This window comes from Triturus cristatus, chromosome 12, assembly GCF_964204655.1.
Source record: "Triturus cristatus chromosome 12, aTriCri1.1, whole genome shotgun sequence".
In the NCBI taxonomy this organism is placed as follows: Eukaryota; Metazoa; Chordata; class Amphibia; order Caudata; family Salamandridae; genus Triturus; species Triturus cristatus.
The window spans coordinates 690,963,621-690,983,509 of record NC_140595.1 but is presented as its reverse complement, the minus strand read 5'-3'; positions in this window follow the sequence as shown (position 1 = coordinate 690,983,509).

Sequence of the window (19,889 nt, the reverse complement as noted above, 5' to 3'; positions counted from 1 at the left end):
TAGAGATCTCCGCGACCGATGCGCATGAAAAACAGAAGAAAGTCAGCGTGAAAGACCCAGAGAAGCCCGCATGAGCCAACATCAGCATCCGTCTCGGTCAGAAGAACGTCTCCTTCATGCCTAGAAAACCCAAAGGAAAAAATACAAAAAAAGGACCAAACAAGCAATGATAAAGTCAATAAATATAAAAAAAACCTTGGAACTAAGACACACCCACAAATCCACCTATATAGAGGACACCGATCACTACCATGATCCTTTGCAAATTCAAGAGAACAGCCAGCAGAGAACACCATCAGACAGCAACCACAGACACACTCACAACTCACCCATAACACAACTTTCACACCATTAGCACCTCACACATACACCTAGCAAAACTGACACTCACCCACCCTCACACACACACCACTCACCACCACCACCCATCACCATGCCCCCAAAGAAAAATCCAAAGTTCACAGATAGCGAGTTAGAAGTGCTGGTAGATGAGATCATCAGAGTAGAGACACATTTGTTTGGTACATTGGTCCAAAGGACCCCCATGTCACAGAAAACAAAGATGTGGGCGAGGATCGTGGACAAGGTGAACGCACAAGCACCAATGTTGCGCACAAAGGATGATATCCAGAACAGGTGGTATGACGTGCGCAGGAGGGTCAAGAAACTCATCGAGAAGGATCACGCCTTGAGTCAGTGCACTGGTGGTGGCCCTCCTGCCAAACCAGTATACTTCAGGTCCTGGGAGGAGAAGTTGCGGGACATCCTACCACCAGAGAGCGTCCATGGTCTATCAGACATACCAGAGCCTGGTGAGTACACAACCAATATACTCAATATTGTGTGGAAAGGGGACAGTGAAACCATGCACCGTTAGCAAATCCACAGTAACCAATAGATAATCATCCCAAGATGTGTATGCTAGACACACCAACACAATACCTGCCATCTCATAGTGACTTGTAACTGTGTCATGACATGTACAAACCTACCAACAAATAGAGCAAGGCAGTGGCACAAAGCTAAATAAACACTGTCAGACAGTTTTCCACCACAAGCACACTACCTCACAGTGCAGATGACTGACAGGAAGGAATAGTGGGTATGCAGGTGAAGTGAGTGTATCCAAAAGCATGATAGGGTTTGTAGTCACAGATAATGCTACCCCTCCCAATTGGCCCATCAAGACCTCTCTGAACCATGCCCACATCACAGGGAGTGGAAAATGACTGACAAGATGGCTGACACTGGGTCCTGCTGTGGGGAGCACAAGGTCCTGGTAGGGGTTGTGCGCAAATCAGAAGCAGGACACCACTGCCTGACATCCTGAAAGCCAGCTTGCACGCTCTCCAATGGAAGCACGTGTCATGGTGGGATGTCTGGCCGGGTGGGAAGGAGAACTGACAGCTCTGACCATACTTACCAGCATGTGGAGACACACACACCACTCAACACAAACTCCACACAACTCACCGGGTATAATGCATTGACTCACACTGTAGTGAAATATCACCCAAAGATACACCACACTGGGTTCTGCCATGTGAAGCACAGGGGCTCTCTTTGGACTTGTAGCCAAACAAACACCAGGACTTCGCAGTCAGCCATCTTGCCATTGCTGTCACACTCCCTCACAGGGAAGCAGAGTCAAAAGGAAGGTAGTATGGGCATGCTGGGAAGGGGGTGTAGCCAAAAGCATGATGGGAGTTGCAGTCACAGACAATCCCCACCCACTCACATGGCCCAGCAAGCTCACACTGAACCATGCTCACCTCACAGGGAGTGGAAATGGACTGACAAGATATCTGACACTGGGCTCTATTGTGGGGAGCACAAGGCTCTCCTGGGAACTGAGCACCAACAAACACCAGGACTGCACAGTTAGCCATCTTGCAATTGCTGTCACACTCCCTCACAGGGAAGCAGAGTCAAAAGGAAGGAAGTATGGGCATGCTGGGAAGGGGGGTGTAGCCAAAAGCATGATGGGAGTTGCAGTCACAGACATTCCCCACCCACCCACATGGCCCATCAAGCTCACATTGTACCATGCTCACCACACAGGGAGTGGAAATGGACTGACAAGATGTCTGACACTGGACTCTCTTATGTAGAGCACAAGGCCATGCTGGGAACTGGGCACCAACAAACACCAGGACTGCACTAACTGACATCCTGAAAGTTAACCTGCACCCACTGCAATGGTGGCACGCTTCATGATGGGATAACTGGCCTAGGGGAGAAGGAGGTCCTGACTTGAAAACAAATAACACCGATGCTGGCCATACACACACCTTCTATGCTAAAACACATTGCACACGTGGTACCAGTCGCTCAGCAAATATGCGTGTAGTGAGTTTGGGTGAACAGGTAGGTATGGTGCATACAGGAAGGGGAGACCCTATGTAACCCCTTAATGTGTGTAGGGAAGCCCTACAGCAAAATCGTGCAACGTAATCCTGCACACACATACGAAATAAAATGCATAGATGCAACGTTAAACACAAGTAAGAGTGCTTCAGTGATACTGGGTATTCTTTATTCCTGAGAGAAACGCAACCAGCCGACACGTGTTTCGTCGGGGAAAAGTGATCCCACGACTCTTCAGGGCTGAGGAGAGTTGCTTGAGCAAGGTGTATTCCCAAAACCGGTGATAATTCCAACCCGGCTGGGTGCAAAAAGTTTCAATGAAGGATAATATGGCAGCAAAGAAAGTCTGCACGAAGTCTAGATAGTGTGATGATATCAGCAAGCCGGTGAAAATATCAAAACGGCAAAAGCACTCGTAATAAGAGAAATGGGTCAGGAAAAGTGAGCTTAATCATGAAGTTCCTAAGTAATATGCCGCAAGCAAGAGTTGGGGAAAAATGATCCCATGACTCTTCAGGGTGTGTGTTCCCCATGCCCCTCCCCAAATAGGCATGGGGAACACACACCCGTGTTCGTCCCATTTGCTACCCCAGCTCTGAACACTCGTTTTGATCGCATTTCGGTTGTTTTTCACCTATACGGAATTTGAGTATTATTTGTGGAACTACTTTTCAACTCTTACTTGCTCAATAAAGAATAAAGAATACCCAGTATCACTGAAGCACTCTGGACATATTACTTGTGTTTAACGTTGCATCTATGCATTTTATTTCGTATGTGTGCGCAGGATTACGTTGTATGCACATTGAAATGTTTCATGTTGGCTGGGCAATGTGCCACAACAATATCAATCTTTGTCCATGACAACTTTGGACAAAGCAGTGTACAGGCACGCATCCTGAAGTACAGTAGCAAATGTCATGTATGTGAACCATTGATGCCTGTAGAAACATAACTTACAATGTGTGTCGCTTCCAAACACAGGTGGTACTGGGGACACAGCAGCAAATGAAGAGGAGTCCCTGTCCCGGACTCCGGTGGACCCTCAGCTCTCTGGTGTGGATCAGTCTCTGTCCTCTTTGGATGACGAAGAACAACCTGGCACCTCCGGTGTGAGTCATCATGCAGCACCAGCAGTACAAACATCTGCACCCCCTGTACCCACGCCTCCAGCATCTGGCAACAGACAGGGCACCCCCGCCAACACGGACAGACCAAGGACACAGAATACCGACAGCACAGGGACACAGGACCCCCAGGAAGCTACGGACAACACCACCAGTAACAACACCCAAGGGGGCCCAGTGTCACCTGTGCGTGCCACTGCAGGTCCTGCCCGTGTGGCTAGGGGTGCTGGGAGGGGTGGTAGGCAGAGGTCGCGGCTTGCAGAGGGGTCTGGACTGCATGATGACCCCCAACTGGCACGCATCATAGATGCGTACCAGGATAGCATCGGAGGATTCGGCCAGGTAGTGGGGATCCTCAAGGATATTCAACAGGAGCAGGCTGCCCATCATGCCCGCATGGAGGCAAAGTGGGATTCACTTACTGCGGTGCATTGGGACATTCTCACATACCTCTGTCAGATAAGCACCAACATGTCCACACCTCCCTGTGTGGCCACAACATCTGTTGCCGCACGATCTGCAAGTGCCACAGGGAGGGAGGATGACTCTGACGGAGAGTCCTCAGCACCGCAGACGCCTGCACCTGAGGATCCCCCCCGAAGAAGAAGAGGGGTCGTCCGAAGAAGGACAAGTGAGACGCAGATGTCCATGCACATCCCCCAGGGCCTCAAAACCTGTTCTGGAAAATGTTTTTTGTGCGCAACCAGTTCACCTTGTCGTATCTAACACAACTCGCCTGTATGAAATGGAGGGTTCATGTTGGTCCAATGTAGCAGATGACTGTGGACTTTACGCTGGACATTTCAGCTACCAACACTTCCAACTCTACTGTGAACTTTGGATTTAAAACCCAATGTACAGCACCCACCATCTTGTGCACTATCCTCACACTTGTTTGTAAATAAACTCACTAGTACACTATACTTGCCTCTGTTGTGATTCCAACTTGTTATGTGTCATGGAGATGTTGATCTGCTAAAGAACACAGTGCATGCCAAATACTACCGCAATGTGATCGCCGTTATGTGAGTCATGGTGATGTGACACGTGAGGGAGACACACCACTATGGCACCACAACACATACTTACCATGGCCATGTAACTCATCCCATACAATGATGTTGACCTGAAATACAGTGGAATCCACAGACACCACACCTATCCACAGTCAGTGGTAACAATCCCACAGGTGAGGTAAGCAAATGTCAGTCAGATGTGGGAAGACAGACAACGCACATAACAAAGCATATCACAGGTTCATTACACATCAGCAACATGTTTATTCCACAACAGTTGCAAGGTAATTCTACGTGACAGTGGACATACGGTCACAAACTGTCGGAGAATTGAAGTCCAGGGGTGTGTGGTACATCACTTGATGGGAATCGACAACTTCCACCCTGGGGTTGGATTCTGGGTGTTGGGGGTCAGTGTTGACCAAACAACAGGCAAAGTACCCTGGGAAGGACAGACACAAGACACAGTCAAAAGCACAGCAGAACAGGAGAGAAATGCAATACACATGCACAAAACATGTCAAAATAAACCTACACAGAAACAAGGTAGCAGTTCAACACTATTGTGAAATACAGACCACCTGAAAGGACACATCACTGCACGCATCCAGTCAAGTAGCACACAGACACACTCAAACAGCAACAGAGCAGCCCCAACACATTTCAGGCTAACTCAATACATTGACATAACAACCCTGTAAACTCACATTCAGGTGAAAAAGTTGTTGATGAGCTGTGTGCGGACGTCACCCTCATCAACATCATCACTGGCATCGTGGCCCAGGCCTGGATCCTCCACCGGTGGCGGATGTAGGCCATCGTCATCCTGGATGAGAGGCAACTTCTTCCGCACTGCCATGTTGTGTAGCATGCAGCATACAAGGATAATTTTGCACACCTTTGCAGGGTCATATGGGAAGGCCCCTCCACTCTTGTCCAGGCAGCGGAAGCGGCTTTTCAGGAGACCAAAGGTCCGCTCAATCACCCTCCTGGTCCGACCATGTGCCTCATTGTAGCGCATCTCAGCTGGTGTCACAGGGTTCCTGAGGGGTGTCAGCAACCACGGCATGTTGGGGTATCCGGAGTCACCTACATACAAACAATTGAACAATTAGCTGAGTTTTGAAAGAGGGTGGAATACAACATTGCCAAACACACACAATGGTAAACAGTCAGTACACACCGACAAGCCAGGCACGCTGGTTTGGCATCTGTGACATCAGCGTTGCAATGTGACTACTCTTCATGATGTAGGCATTGTGCGCAGAACCGGGGAAACGTGCACACACACATGTGTGATACACATGTCCGCTAGACATACCACCAGAGCATTGATGGAGTGGAAATGTTTCCTGTTCCGGTATGTCTGCTCATGTGCCCGTGGTGGTACCAGGGCCACATGTGTACCATAAATAGATCCAATGACGTTCGGCATCCTCCCCAGTGTATAAAAAGCAGCCTTTATGTCAGTGAGTTGGCCTGGGCTGGGAAACTTGATGTACAGGTCAAGGAAATGCAACATCGCATCGCGTAGCACACGACTGAACAGAGTTTGTGACATACCACCATCAGTAGCCACAGTATACTGGAAGGTACCAGTAGCAAAGAAGTGCAGGGCTGCCATCACCTTCACCTCTGGGGTCAGTGCTGTAGGGTATGTCGGCCAGGTAGCAGATGTGGCACCAACTGCTCCACCAACTCCTCAATTACTGGCCTGGTGAAGCGGTACCATCGGATGCAGTCGCGTTCTTGCATGGTTTCAAGGTCTGGTAACGGTCTATGGACAGATGGTGCCCTGCAGTACAGAGATGAACAAAGGAAGGTTGTCGATTCATCCACCCATGTGGCAATGACCAAGCAAAATATCACATGATACATCATGACAATACACAATGTACTGAGGTGTGTGCTGTTGGGTATGGACACATATGTCACCTACATGCCCATCACCTCACATCTCAAGTCCACATGTCTGCATAAGTTCCATGTAGTGCAATGGCCAATCATTGGGCTGTGTCATAGTACCTATGTACTGCTGTCACGTTACAAACACACACCACAGTGACAAATGAGGCATGATGTCTCCCAGGCATCACAGCTCTTTGACATGCAGATAACCAGGGTCCCTGTATTGCCACATGGACACTGGCATGACATGGCGTATCATGTACATGCCACAAAACAACCATGAGTCCCACAGGTAGTGGCCACTGTTGTTTCTGCAGGCCCTACATGGACGTCTCATAGACATACACACAACATCAATGTTGATGCACAAACCACATGGATGTGGAGACTGTCTCCCATTGGGCACATTTCACATCTGAGACACAACATGCACAAAGACTGTGGGTGTACATCAGAATTGTGGCTATGGGTCTCACTGTGACATACATATCATCCCACCCAGGACTCAGGGTGTATGCGACATGTCCTAAACATATCCAACCTGCAACTGTGCCCATGACTCATGCCCATAACTGTACAGTTGCACATCACAGTGGTAATGTGCACAACACACAAAGGATTCTGTCCCCATGAACACGTGCACAGCCTGGGAGTGGCTGCACAAAAGTGCTACTCAACAAACCAAATGTTGCCCCCCCAAAACACACAGGTAATGCAGCCTTACATGCCATGGGACACAGTGTGGCACATGCTGTAGTGTGGTAGGTGTGCACCTGAGTCCCTGGCAAGTAATTGTGTGTGGAAACTGTCAAAAAGTCACACCAATGTCAACCGACGCGGGTGACTTCTACAGAGATGCATTTGCACAGTTCAGGACTGAGCCGTGCGTGCGCTTAGCCATTGACCGTAATGAGAACCGATGCGGGTGACTATGATGCGTACGCATTGCATAGTTCAGGACCGAGCCGTGCGTATGCTTAGCCATTGACTGCAATGAGAATCGATGCGGGTGACTATCATGCATACGCGTCGTGCCGGCATGGACCGAGCCGTGGGTACGCTTAGCCATTGACTGCAATGTGAACTGATGCGGGTGGCTATCATGCATACTCATTGCACAGTTCAGGACTGAGCCGTGCGTATGCTTAGCCATTGACTGCAATGAGAACCGATGTGGGTGACTATCATGCATACGCGTCGTGCAGGCATGGACCGAGCCCTGCGCACGCCTTGGCCATTGAATCGTATGGGGACGGGTGAGTGTGGATTTTCAAACTATGCGTTGTACAGTCAGTTGACCGAGCCGTGCGCACCCATTGGCTCTGGACTGTCATGGAGACGGATGCGGATTCAAAACTTGTATGAGTTGTGCGCTGGAACTTCAGTTGGATGCCTACAACAATGTTTCAATTTCTAGGGTTTTATAAAGGTGAAGATTTGAACGATGCGGAAGACGTGTACGAGTCGTACAATTCCATGGCTTGGCAAGATTCATAGAATGCAACTGTTTTAGACCTATCACTTGGAACACATGGCACAGATTCTGCCTCTGCAGCACAGATATAAGGCTGGCTGGCCCCCAGGGAGCCCACTTGCCTGCACTACATGCTACTGGACTACCTCTCTGCTACCACTGCTGCTGTCTCTGCATCCTCTGGCTACTGCTATGGCATGTACTCTGGAGAGGGCCCCAGCCTTCACTGAGGATGAGAACCAGGCCCTGCTGGACGGGCTCCTTCCACAGTGCTGCAAGCTGTATGGGAAACCAGGGGAGCAGGTGAGTGTGCAGTCCACTGCCTTCCTAATTGTGCATGTTGTCTGACTAGCAGTGCTAGCAGTGTGTACACCAGTGGCAAGCGTACTCACTGAGTACTTTCAACCCCCAAAGTGTGTAGGTACATGTAATGAACAGGTGTTCTGCAGCAAAAGTGCATTTGTGCAAGCTTCAACTTCCCAGGCAATGTTAATATGTCAGACATGCACGGCATTTGTACATTTCCATGGGTGCACTACCTGCGTAACTCATTTTCCTTTGTGATGATGACATGTATATCCAACTGTGTGCAGCACAAATATGGGGCATGTGTGTTAATGGACTTCTAACTTTGTCATCCTCACAGGTTGATGCCCACCAGAAGCAGGAGATCTGGCTGACCATTGCCCGGGCAGTTCGACCAGTGGGGGTCTATAAGCACCAGATCCGCAACTGCCAGAAGAGGTGGCAGGACCTTTGGGGCTGGATCCAGAGGATGGCGAGGGTCCAGCGGAAGCTGTCGCCTTCCCGCAGGAGGGGCGGACACCGGACCCTGACCCCCCACATGCTCAGGATTCTGGCGGTGGTCTTCCCGGACCTGGATGGGCAGCTGAAGGCCAGACAGCAGCAGGAAGGGGGTAAGTCCATGCCTAATCTGTGTACTATGTCTGACATGCTATTTGCAGTCTTTTGGCCTGGTCACACTTCCACATTACGTAGGTCTTGTAGTCCAGGACTCATGTCCCTCAATTGTGTGATGCACCCTCCTCATCTGATCCACAGGTGTGGACCCTACAGTCTGTGGCTTATGTCACTAGGGCACTGTGTCCCTGCAGTCAGCTATGCTTCAGGTCCTGGACAGCATCTGTTACCGTGACTCTGTTGTGTGTTTCATGGGTGGGTCAATTGTTTACACAATGCCTGAGATCTGACATGTGATCTGTGTGTGCCCTTGATATGTGTTCCAATTGCTGGTCTGACTCGCCACATGTGCATGGGGTATTTCAAACACACCCATGCAGCAGGGGACTCTAAATTGTGGGCCTCAGGAGTATGTATATCCAGTGTGTCACACTTGCTTAGCCACCTGACTACTGTCCAGGGCTATACACTGTTTCACGTAGACTTGGGCAGTCATGCCTACTCAAGGGCATTTAGAAACACTCTGTAATCCCACTCCTGTGTATCAACTTACAGGTTGTGCTTAGTGACATGTGCCTTCAGTTGTCTGCCTCTCTCATTGTGGTGTGGCTCCATTTTCAGGACAACTGGGGTGTTCATGAGTTTGAGGGTCAGCAGGACATCTGAGATGTGACTATAAGAGACAAGACCTGTGTGACATATAGGTGTGTGATCACTTGACAGTGCACAATGGTGTATGCAACTGTGAACTTCAGGCAGATGTGTTTCATGCACATCAGACTGTGATGTGCTCATGTACAGGGAGTTGTGTTCGCAGAGACTCAGATGTCTGTTTTGTATGATGTGGGGTCATCTGGGTCCGGGATATGTTGTTTGCAGGGGATGGACAAGTGCACTTGTCAGCTGCAGAGTTTGCTTTACCCATGACCTATGATTGTGACACAGTGAATACTGTTGTTGTCTAGATGCCCTGCCCCTGTGACAGGAGACAGTGATGACTGACTTCCCAGGCATGCCTGTGCCATGGTATTTACATTTCTAAGAGTGATCCTGCATTGGGATCAAATGTGCTCCATGCACCCCATTGTGGCATTGACTATCAAGACATGAGAACATCATAGTGTGTGTTGCTGGTATGCATCACAAGCATGTGAAATGTGACTCTGCCCATCCCTTCTTCCTGACAACTGTACTGAGTCAGTGGCAAGAGATGTGATGTGTGTATAGTAACATACTCCTACATGTTCACTTGCATATCCAACTAATGTGTGGGTGCTGCATGTCTGCACATTGGGGTATTAGCATCCAACATGCAACAGACATATGGGTGCAAGTCCAGGAGGGATATGAGTGCCATGGTTGATGGTGAGACTGACAATTGGCTTATTCAGAACAGTGTAAGCACTTTGAGCAGTGTTTAGCTGATGATGCCAGGGCTTGTCCTGTGATGTGCTGTACTCACTGTGGTGTGTGCGTCGGTGCAGGTGACTGATGTTATTATTTTTCCTAATTCTATCCAGATACATCCACGGCCACAGGAGGGGACAGCTCCACGGACCAGGAGGAGCCACATAGCCAGACTGGGACAGAAGGCGAGGGGTTGGAGGGAGCCAGTGGCACGGAGGGCAAGTGGAGCCACACCGAGGAGTCCTCAGCACCATCCACCCCGGCTGAGGGCCACAGCAGCTCGGAGGATGACTCCCTTGTGGAGGCGGGTGTCAGCAGCCACCAAACCCCAGCTAGTGAGGCTGTCCCCGCCACCGCCATCACCACCACAGTCACCACCGTCCCATCGGCTCCCATCCCAGAGGTCCGTGGAGGCTCCCATGTTCGAGAGCATGTCTCCTTTGTGCCAGGCACTGCACCCCCTGCCGCTGTGTCCCCTGCTGCCCTGAGTGTGGAGTCTGTGGACTTGCTTCGACAGATCCATGTAGGGCAGACATCAATGCTGAGTGTCCTCCATGCACACACCAGTCTGTTGACACAACTGGTGTCGTTCATGGAGGGCATTTCATCTGGCATGTGGCCCCCTCCCTGACAGCAGCAGTGTCCCTCCTCCAACAGTCCCTCACCCCTCCTACCCCTGCCCCATCCACGATTCCTAGCCCCCTACCTGTCTGAAGCACACACACACCAGCACATTCACCCAAACCCACAGACACGAGCAGCACACAAACACCCAAACCAAGGTCTAGACGTGCACACAAGCAACCTCAGGGGACTGATACCACACTTACTGGGGATGGTTTGCAAACACACACACAGGCATCCACAACCACTCTGCAGTCCTCCGATACCTCTCCCTCCAAGACCCCTTCCCTTGCCTCACCTGCAAACCCATCTCCCAAGAAGCTCTTCCTCTGTGACCTTGGCCTCTTCCCCACCGATCCAGCATATCCAGCTTACAAGGGGAAGAGGAAGTCCCCACACACAGAGGAGAGTGCCCCTCACACACAGACACCCTCCCCCAGGCGCAGTCCGACTGAGACTCCCACCCGCAAGTCCCCCCGGAGCCGGAAGAGCAAGAACCCACCCCCGCCAGCAGCTCCACGACACAGTCTCTGTCCTCCATCCCCCAGGCCACCACTCCAGATGTTCCCCCACCACACCCTGCCCCAGGTTCCCCCACCCACAGATACACCATCCCCAAAATGCTCTGGCCCTCCCCCCTACCACTTGCTCTTCCACCCTCACCCCCCTGGTCAGACTGTTTGTGCTTGTGGTGTGGGGACCGTGCCCCCCTCTGTCCTGCCGACCTCACCTGAACCCCATTCTGCTCCCATGGAGTTGGGCACTGCAGTGGAGTCCACGACCACCCCGTCTGACCTGGGCACTGCAGTGGGGACCCAGTCCACTCCATCTGACCTGCCCACTGTAGTTGTGCTGGCACCCACCCCATCTGACTTGTGCCCCACAGTTGTGACTGCACCCACTATGACAAACACCTCCACTGCAGTTGCCAGTGACTCTCCTGCATCCACCACCCCTTCACTGCCTCCTTCTGCTGAGCCCTGATCCTGTCCTTGCGGTGCCTGGCCTGCCCCCATGTATGCTCCTCCGAGTGGATGTCCCCTGTCCTTACCAGTGCAGGCAAGCAACATGTGACAGTTGTCACTCAAATCACATTGTTGACATTTGGACATGGACTGGCCATTGGCCTTTGTTTTGAAAGGACTTTGCATTTCAATTTTGCTGAATAAAGCATTTGTATTTATCCTTGTGAATTTGATTTAGCTGTACATTATGTTTATGATGTTTACCATGACCTTGCAGTTATAATGCTGGATTTCCAATGTTGAATACTGAGGTGTCGATGTGATGTACTCCATGTGGTCCATGAGATATGTATCCTATTCTGGTCGGTATCCATGTAATCCTTTGCAGCTAACTGGGGGTGTCATGATTAACAAGTTGTGAACATCTCTGTAAACATTTGGTTTGCATGGTCACATCTGTGGCTTGCACACACGCACATAAGATGTGCTTCCCATTGTCCAATTTGTCTATTTCCTCGGACTGTGGGCGCATCTCCACTGGACCTGCAGGTGTGGGCATCATTGGTGTAGGAGTAACTGGGTCCTCTGTGCAACTTCCTGGACATATGTATTGAGTATGTGCAGATGACTTAAGGGACACTCCCGTACCCAGGCTGATGTGACCGGAGCCTTCATTGGGTGGTAACTGATGGCTGACTGACCAAGTGTTCTGCTGACATGACTGAGACCTGCTGGGACTATGTTTGGCACAGCTGAGCTTCCACAGGAGTTGAGTCCCCTCAAGTAAGTGTGTTGTTCCGTGACATTGCCTGGGCCTATGGTGTGTGTTGTGTGAGCATGTGTGTGTGTGTGTCCACATCCCTTTTTATACACAGGCAGTGTTCCCTTGATATGTTCCTGTTGTTGATGCTTGCTGAGTTGTACTGTGTTCATCCCACATCTTTGTCCTGGGCTACCAGATGTGTGGGTGCATGACACAGTACTGTTAATTGGTGTTTAATCATTGGGATTTGTCAGTTCGGAGTGGTGATGATGTCGTCAGACGATGGGACACAGTCAGGGGTCCCCAAGGCACTTGTTTGTTCGCAATATCATGTAGTTGTCCCTAGGTGGTACCTTTCGGTGATTGAGACGTGTATGTGTGTGTGACTGCTCCCACTCGTCAGGTTCAGGGCTGCAATGTTGACAGGTGTCAGCATGTGTGCCTTCTGGTTCTCCTTGGCTTCTGCATTGCCCTGGGACTGTGGCAGGGATTCCGAAGGTTACGGGAGCTTTGACGTCATGGCCATGTACCACATACTATGCAGTATGTCTGCCATTCACCATGGTTGTAGACTGTCCTTGTGTGGTGAGTCTGTGCACCTTAGTTCCTCCCAACATTACTGTGTTTGTCATGGGTGCATGTGCAATGTCACCTGTCCATGTGGGCTTCACAGATGCACATTGGTACAGTTCAGGGTGTGTGGTGTTGAGGGTGGACAGATGTGAATGTTTGCATGGATCGGCCCTACCTCCCGTTTGTCCATGGATGACGGGCCATGCTGAGTAATTTGTGTTTGTGTAGGTGTGATGTACGTTTGTGGCACAGGACACATGTCTTTGTTTCACAGTTTGTACGACATCTACCTTTGTCATCACAATGCTTGTGTCACCCCAATGTATTGTCCCTGGGGGTAGTGCTGTTGTGTGTGAGTCTCTTGCTGGGTTAGTTGCTGTTCATTCCAGCTTGTGTCACATGTGTCTGTTGTGCTCTCTCTCATCTCACAATGCCTGAATGCCCACTAAGGGGGGCCCAATGATGGGTTACTTTTGTATGGCACTATGTCCACATCTGTCTCACTGTGGTTCAGCCCCCCTCATGTGTTGCCTGGGGATACTGAGACACACACACAAATGTTGTGTCAGATGTGCAGTGTGAAGTTGCCTGTTTGTGTTTGTGCATCTGCACCAGTGCATTGGTATTGCTGTTGGAGGCCATTGTCTGGATGTTGTTTTTGTGATTTTCCCTGCTGTCCCTGTGAGTCATATCACATCATTCTGCACATTCATCCTGGTTGTTAGGTCTCATTGCTGCCATGGAATGGGAGTTTTTAACCTGACACCTACAGTCTACACAGGATGTTTTGATTTGTGTGTCTATTTTCGAGATGTGTGTATGCTTAGTGATGGTCACTTCTGCTTTTGTGTCATGGTACACTGTATGCAATGTCAGCCCCCATGGGTGGTGCTTGTCTGCAAATGGCCGAGAGTATGTTTGGTTTTCACAGCACTGTTAGCCTCACTACATCTCTGTGGGTATGGGACACAACCACTACTTTGCCACAAAAGTGCTTCATGTGTTGGGACCAGGAATCATACATGCTGTTTGGCATTTGCAGCTTTGACCATGATGACACTTACCTTTTGGTCACTGTGATGATGGGGGTTTTAGACCCCATCACCACAATGCTCAACATTTGCTGCAGTTTGGAACCCCACACTTAACTTTTTTCTACACAGTGAGGGGGTGTTAGTGCACATTGACACAGTGCTATTGTGATGCTTGCCTTGTGTAGGCCACACTCAGTTTTTGGTCACACATGTGATGGTAGTTACATTGTATGTTCGAAGTCATATTCACTGTTTTGGGCATTTGTCACAAACTACACACTGTTGTCATGATGTTAGGGGGGATGTTTTTTGCTGACATACCTAATGTTGGTGTATGAGGGATGTGTGGTGCATCACCCATCCTATGGGTGGGGGTGGCAGTAGTGATTAGGCCTGGGCGGTAAATTCCGTTCCGTTCGCGGAATTTGCGGAATTTGGGTAATTTCGCGATCCGCGGAGAACGCGAAACTGCCCAAAAATCTGCGTTCCGCGACTTCGCGAAATTTTTTGCTTGTTCGCGTTCTCAATATGCGTGTTCGCGAGATATTTCACCCCGAGCACGCAAACAGCGATCGCGAACAGGAAAAAGTATCGCGAACAAGCAATTCCGCGTGTTCGCGGAATTTCTGCGTGTTCGCGGAGATTTTTTACCGTTTCGCGGAGATTTGCGTAACGCGATTACGCAAATTCCGCCCACCCCTAGTAGTGATGGGCAACATAGTCCCTATGGGTGGGGGTGGCAGTAGTGATGGGCAACATAACCCGTATGGGTGGGGGTGGCAGTAGTGATTGGCAACATAGTCCCTATGAGTGGGGATGGCAGTAGTGATGGGCAACAGGTCCCCTATGAGTGAGGGTGACAGGAGTGATGCACAACATAGTCCCTATGGGTGGAGGTGACAGTAGTGATGGGCAACATAACCCCTATGGGTGGGGGTGGCAGTAGTGATGGGCAAAATAGTCCCTATGAGTGGGGGTGGCAGTAGTGATGGGCAACAGGTCCCCTATGAGTGAGGGTGGCAGTAGTGATGGACAACAGGTCCCCTATGAGTGGGGGTGGCAGGAGTGCTGGGCAACATAAGCCCTATGAGTGGGGGTGGCAGTAATGATGGGCAACAGATCCCCTATGAGTGGGGGTGGCCGGAGTGCAGGGCAACATAAGCCCTATGAGTGGGGGTGGCAGGAGTAAAGGGCAACATAGTCCCTATGGGGGGGGGTGGCAGTAGTGATGGGCAACAGATCCCCTATGGGTGGGGGTGGCAGTAGTGATGGGCAGCATAAGCCCTATGAGTGGGGGAGGCAGTAGTGATGGGTAAGAGGTCACCTATGAGTGGGGGTGGCAGGAGTGCTGGGCAACATAAGCCCTATAAGTGGGGGTGGCAGGAGTGATGGGCAACATAGTGCCTATGGGTGGGGGTGGCAGTAGTGATGGGCAACATAGTCCCTATGAGTGGGGGTGGCAGGAGTGATGGGCAACATAGTCCCTATTGGTGGGGGTAGCAGTAGTGATGGGCAACAGGTCCCCTATGAGTGAGGGGGGCAGGAGTGCTGGGCAACATGAGCCTTAAGAGTGGGGGTGACAGTAGTGATGGGCAATAGGTCCCCTATGAGTGGGGGTGGCAGGAGTGCTGGGCAACATAAGCCCTATGAGTGGGGATGGCAGGAGTGATGGGCAACATAGTCCCTATGAGTGGGGGTGGCAGTAGTGATGGGCAACAGGTCCCCTAGGGGTATGGGAGGCAGGAGTGATGGGCAACATAAGCCCTATGAGTGGGGGTGGCAGTAGTGATGTGCAACAGGTTCCCTAGGAGTGGGGGTGGCAGGAGTGCTGGGCAACATAAGCCCTATGAGTGGGGGTGGCAGGAGTGATGGGCAGTATAGTCCCTATGGGTGGGGGTGGCAGTAGTGATGGGCAACATAACCCCTATGAGTGGGGGTCGCAGGAGTGATGGGCAACATAGTCCCTATGGGTGGGGATCGCAGTAGTGATGGGCAACATAACCCCTATGGGTGGGGGTGGCAGTAGTGATGGGCAACAGGTCCCCTATGTGTGGGGGTGGCAGGAGTGCTGGGCAACATAGTCCCTATGAGTGGGGGTGGCAGGAATGATGGGCAACATAATCCCTATGGGTTGGGGTGGCAGTAGTGATGGACAACACAACCCCTATGAGTGGGGGTGGCAGGAGTTATGGGCAACATAGTCCCTATGGGTGGGGGTGGCAGGAGTGCTGGGCAACATAACCCCTATGAGTGGGGGTGGCACGAGTGATGGGCAACATAGTCATTATGTGTGTCGGTGGCAGTAGTGATGGGCAACAAGTCCCCTATGAGTGGGGGTGGCAGTAGTGATGGGCAACATACCCCCTATGAGTGGGGGTGGCAGTAGTGATAGCCATGCAACCCCTATGGTGGCCTGTTGCTAGTGGCCAGGATATGGATCCCATGGATGTGTGTGACATTTGGCAGGTACGTGTCGTTTGTGTGGTGGGTGTCTGTCTTACCGTCTGCGCCGTCCGCGTCTGTTCCTGTTCCGGTCATAGATGTACAATACTGGTATGATCTGCGCGATAGGATTCATAATGTGTTCGTCTCGTACACGCTGCTTGTTGCTCCGTCTCGTACCCGTTACTAGCTGGTCCGTCTCGTAGCCGTGGATTGTGTTCTGGCGTGAATCTTACCTGATATGCTGCTTTCCCGGATGCTGTGACGTGCTGTATGTGGCGACCCATCCGGCACGTATGATTTGCGCATCGTACTTGTCCGTCCGGAAACTGCTGTGGGTACTGCTTCCGGGCGACTCGGTTCGGCGATCGGAGGTACGGCTCATACGGAAAATAAAGCTTGAATCGCAGCCTACGTGTCGGTCGGATTTGTGTCAGTTATGCGCATCGTACTTCATTGCCCAGACGGACCGGCTCTAGGTACGAGTTGGTCGCAAGGTAAGGCTACAAACAGCTCTCGGAGAGCTGTCCGACCCGGATCGGAATCGACCCCTAAAAAGAACAACCCATAAGCCAGAAATTGGAAACAAATTTCAGAAGAATGCAGTTTGTTGCATTTTTCACTTATATGTTTCTCATAAAACATTCTCACAGATCTACCATTGACATTTGTAAACTACTACCACCCAAACCACTACCATCACAAACAAGCATTGGCATAGCCAATAGGTTTCGCTTTTGGGACCTTATAAGTATTTACTTTTGCAGCACAATTTCCTTGGTGCAACAACATCAACTGTTGCATGGCTAAATACTTATAAGGTCCCTAAAGCAAGACCTATTGACTCAGCATGGGGACACATCCCAAGGACCAATGGGCCGAAACAAACATTGCTCCTATTTGTTTTAGAAGGCCGCGCAAGGATCCTGAATAGCAGAGCGCGCATCTGTCATTTAAGAGCCTGAACACACCATGCCACATATCGCAACGTATTTCTGTACTTTCAGAAAGACAATCGCACACTCTGCACTGAACATGGGAAAACATTCCTTCACTGTAATAGCAACGTGAACCCGAAATTAAAACTAATCATTTGAAGGAAAGGATTATAGAATGAGCCAAATTACATCCTACCTCTCTTTACAACAGAAATATGCTTAAGAAGCAAACATGACAAAAATAATGTATACAATAAATTGCCAGAAACATGAAAGAGGAGCAACATTTTATAGAGATGACCTGGACTAATAAAAATGCACATTAAACCAGTGCAGTTTAAAATTAACTCTCTACCAAAAGGGCAGCTATTTTAGTGCACAGAACATTTAGATACAAGTCTATTCTAAAGGCGTAAAAAAATCAAAATATCATCTTTGTTGAAAGCACAATGACTTTAGGTCTCAGTAAGAGGTGTACTCTTTTAAATACACTACAGTTCCAACAGAAAGACTGGTGAGATAATCTATGCAGGTCGTTTAAAAGGCAAAATGGAGGCATTTACAAGAGATGTGGCATGCAATGTCTTGGATGTAAATAAAAGGTGACCTATCTCAATGAGCTGATCTACAAAGAAAACGAATACATTACACTCCCAGTCGAGCCTACAAGGCTGTGCCAAAGTAGGAGGAAAACAATGAAATTAGTATTATATACATTTCTCATTAATACCAAATCCCTCTCAGGCCAAGTCTATATTCCATTTTAGAAGAGGAAGACTGAATTTCAAACAATGCGCAAAAAAATAAAACGCGTTATCGAAGAGAACACAAAGATAATGAGAAAAGCAAGTCATGGAAACAGATAACAATAGGAAGTAATGTGTTGGGAACAGATGCAAGACAGTGAAAGTAAATGAGCGATGAACTATTAAGACAAACCTAATCAGACTATACACTGATAAGGTGTGAGCCGAGGCTGCTCAAGACCAAGTAACTAACGTAACCTGCCAAAAAGACCTAGCTTTTCAGTGGGGAGCCAAAACTCTGCAAACTAAAAAGAGGACGACATGAGATAAGAAGGCATGCACATGGTATTTCCCCTGGGAAAATGTTATTTAGTTTCATATGTGTACTCCTCTAGAGCTCCGTCACTGGTAGTTAGAAATATCACTATATTTAAAAAAGAATTATGAGGACGGTGCCGAATCTCAAGTGCTTCTAAGATACTAGTTATGACTGTCTCTGTAATGCTATAGATGCCCTTCCAACACTCTTAGGCATTTGCGAGGGACTTCACCCAGAAATTAGACACAAGCATAAGGATGGGTAATGGAAATTGTTAGAACTAACACGCATCTATCTGGCGTGAGAAAGCGAAAGTGACGGCAGGGACGTGCTCTATGGTGGGGGAGGGGCAAAGCGAGGCGCTTGGGGGAGCAAGGCTTCATGAGCCATGAAAGCCACATGGCGGCTGCACGCGTGCACGCGCTCGTGAACGCAAGCTTGAGGCCAGGAAAAGATTGTGGTAGCACTTTCAAAAGCCACTAACTAAATGTTTTGCAGTGCAGCGCATGCGCTGGCTCAGCGAAACCTAAAACTACTACCACACTAATCTTATAAATCAGCTCAATATATTTTCTAATACAGTCTCACTAATCCAGGACTATATCAGGAAAGAGCGTGTGTGGGGATGTACTATACAAAGTGCCCGAGTAAGGTATAGGCATGTGCGCCCTCTTTTGGCATTCCCATGGCATTTTAGTATCCTAGAAGTGGCTGCAGAGTATTGCACCGCCCCTTCTGTAATATGGATGATGCTGGTGCACTGTTAGGGGCTAATTACAAGTCTGACGGTACATGGACTACCAGATTTGTGGGGGCGCGGTGGCGGCGGTCTTTCGACCACCCTATTACAACTAGGGCAGGCAGGCCAACCTGGGACTGCGCAACAGCCAGGGATCAGAGATCCCTGGAGGTGACGTATCGGTCTTGAGGCCCCAATATGCTTAAGCATATTACGAGTTTCCTCTCTGCCACAGTTTTCATTAAACCGTGGTGGAGAGAGAACTGTTGTCTCTGGGCCTGGGAATGCATGCCGGTGTGCATGCACCCCAATACCTGCACGGCATGAACTGCAGCAGTCCAGGACATGCAGGTACTGATTTTGACATTCCCAATGTGGTGCCTAAGTCCCACAGTGGGAACACCAAAGAGCCATCTGTCAGAACAGGAGACAACTCCTAATCTGCCAGGCGGTTCAACCACGGGTTTGGAGGCGCAGGACGGTCCCGCTCCCATACCATCAAACTCTTAATCAGGCACTTAGTCCA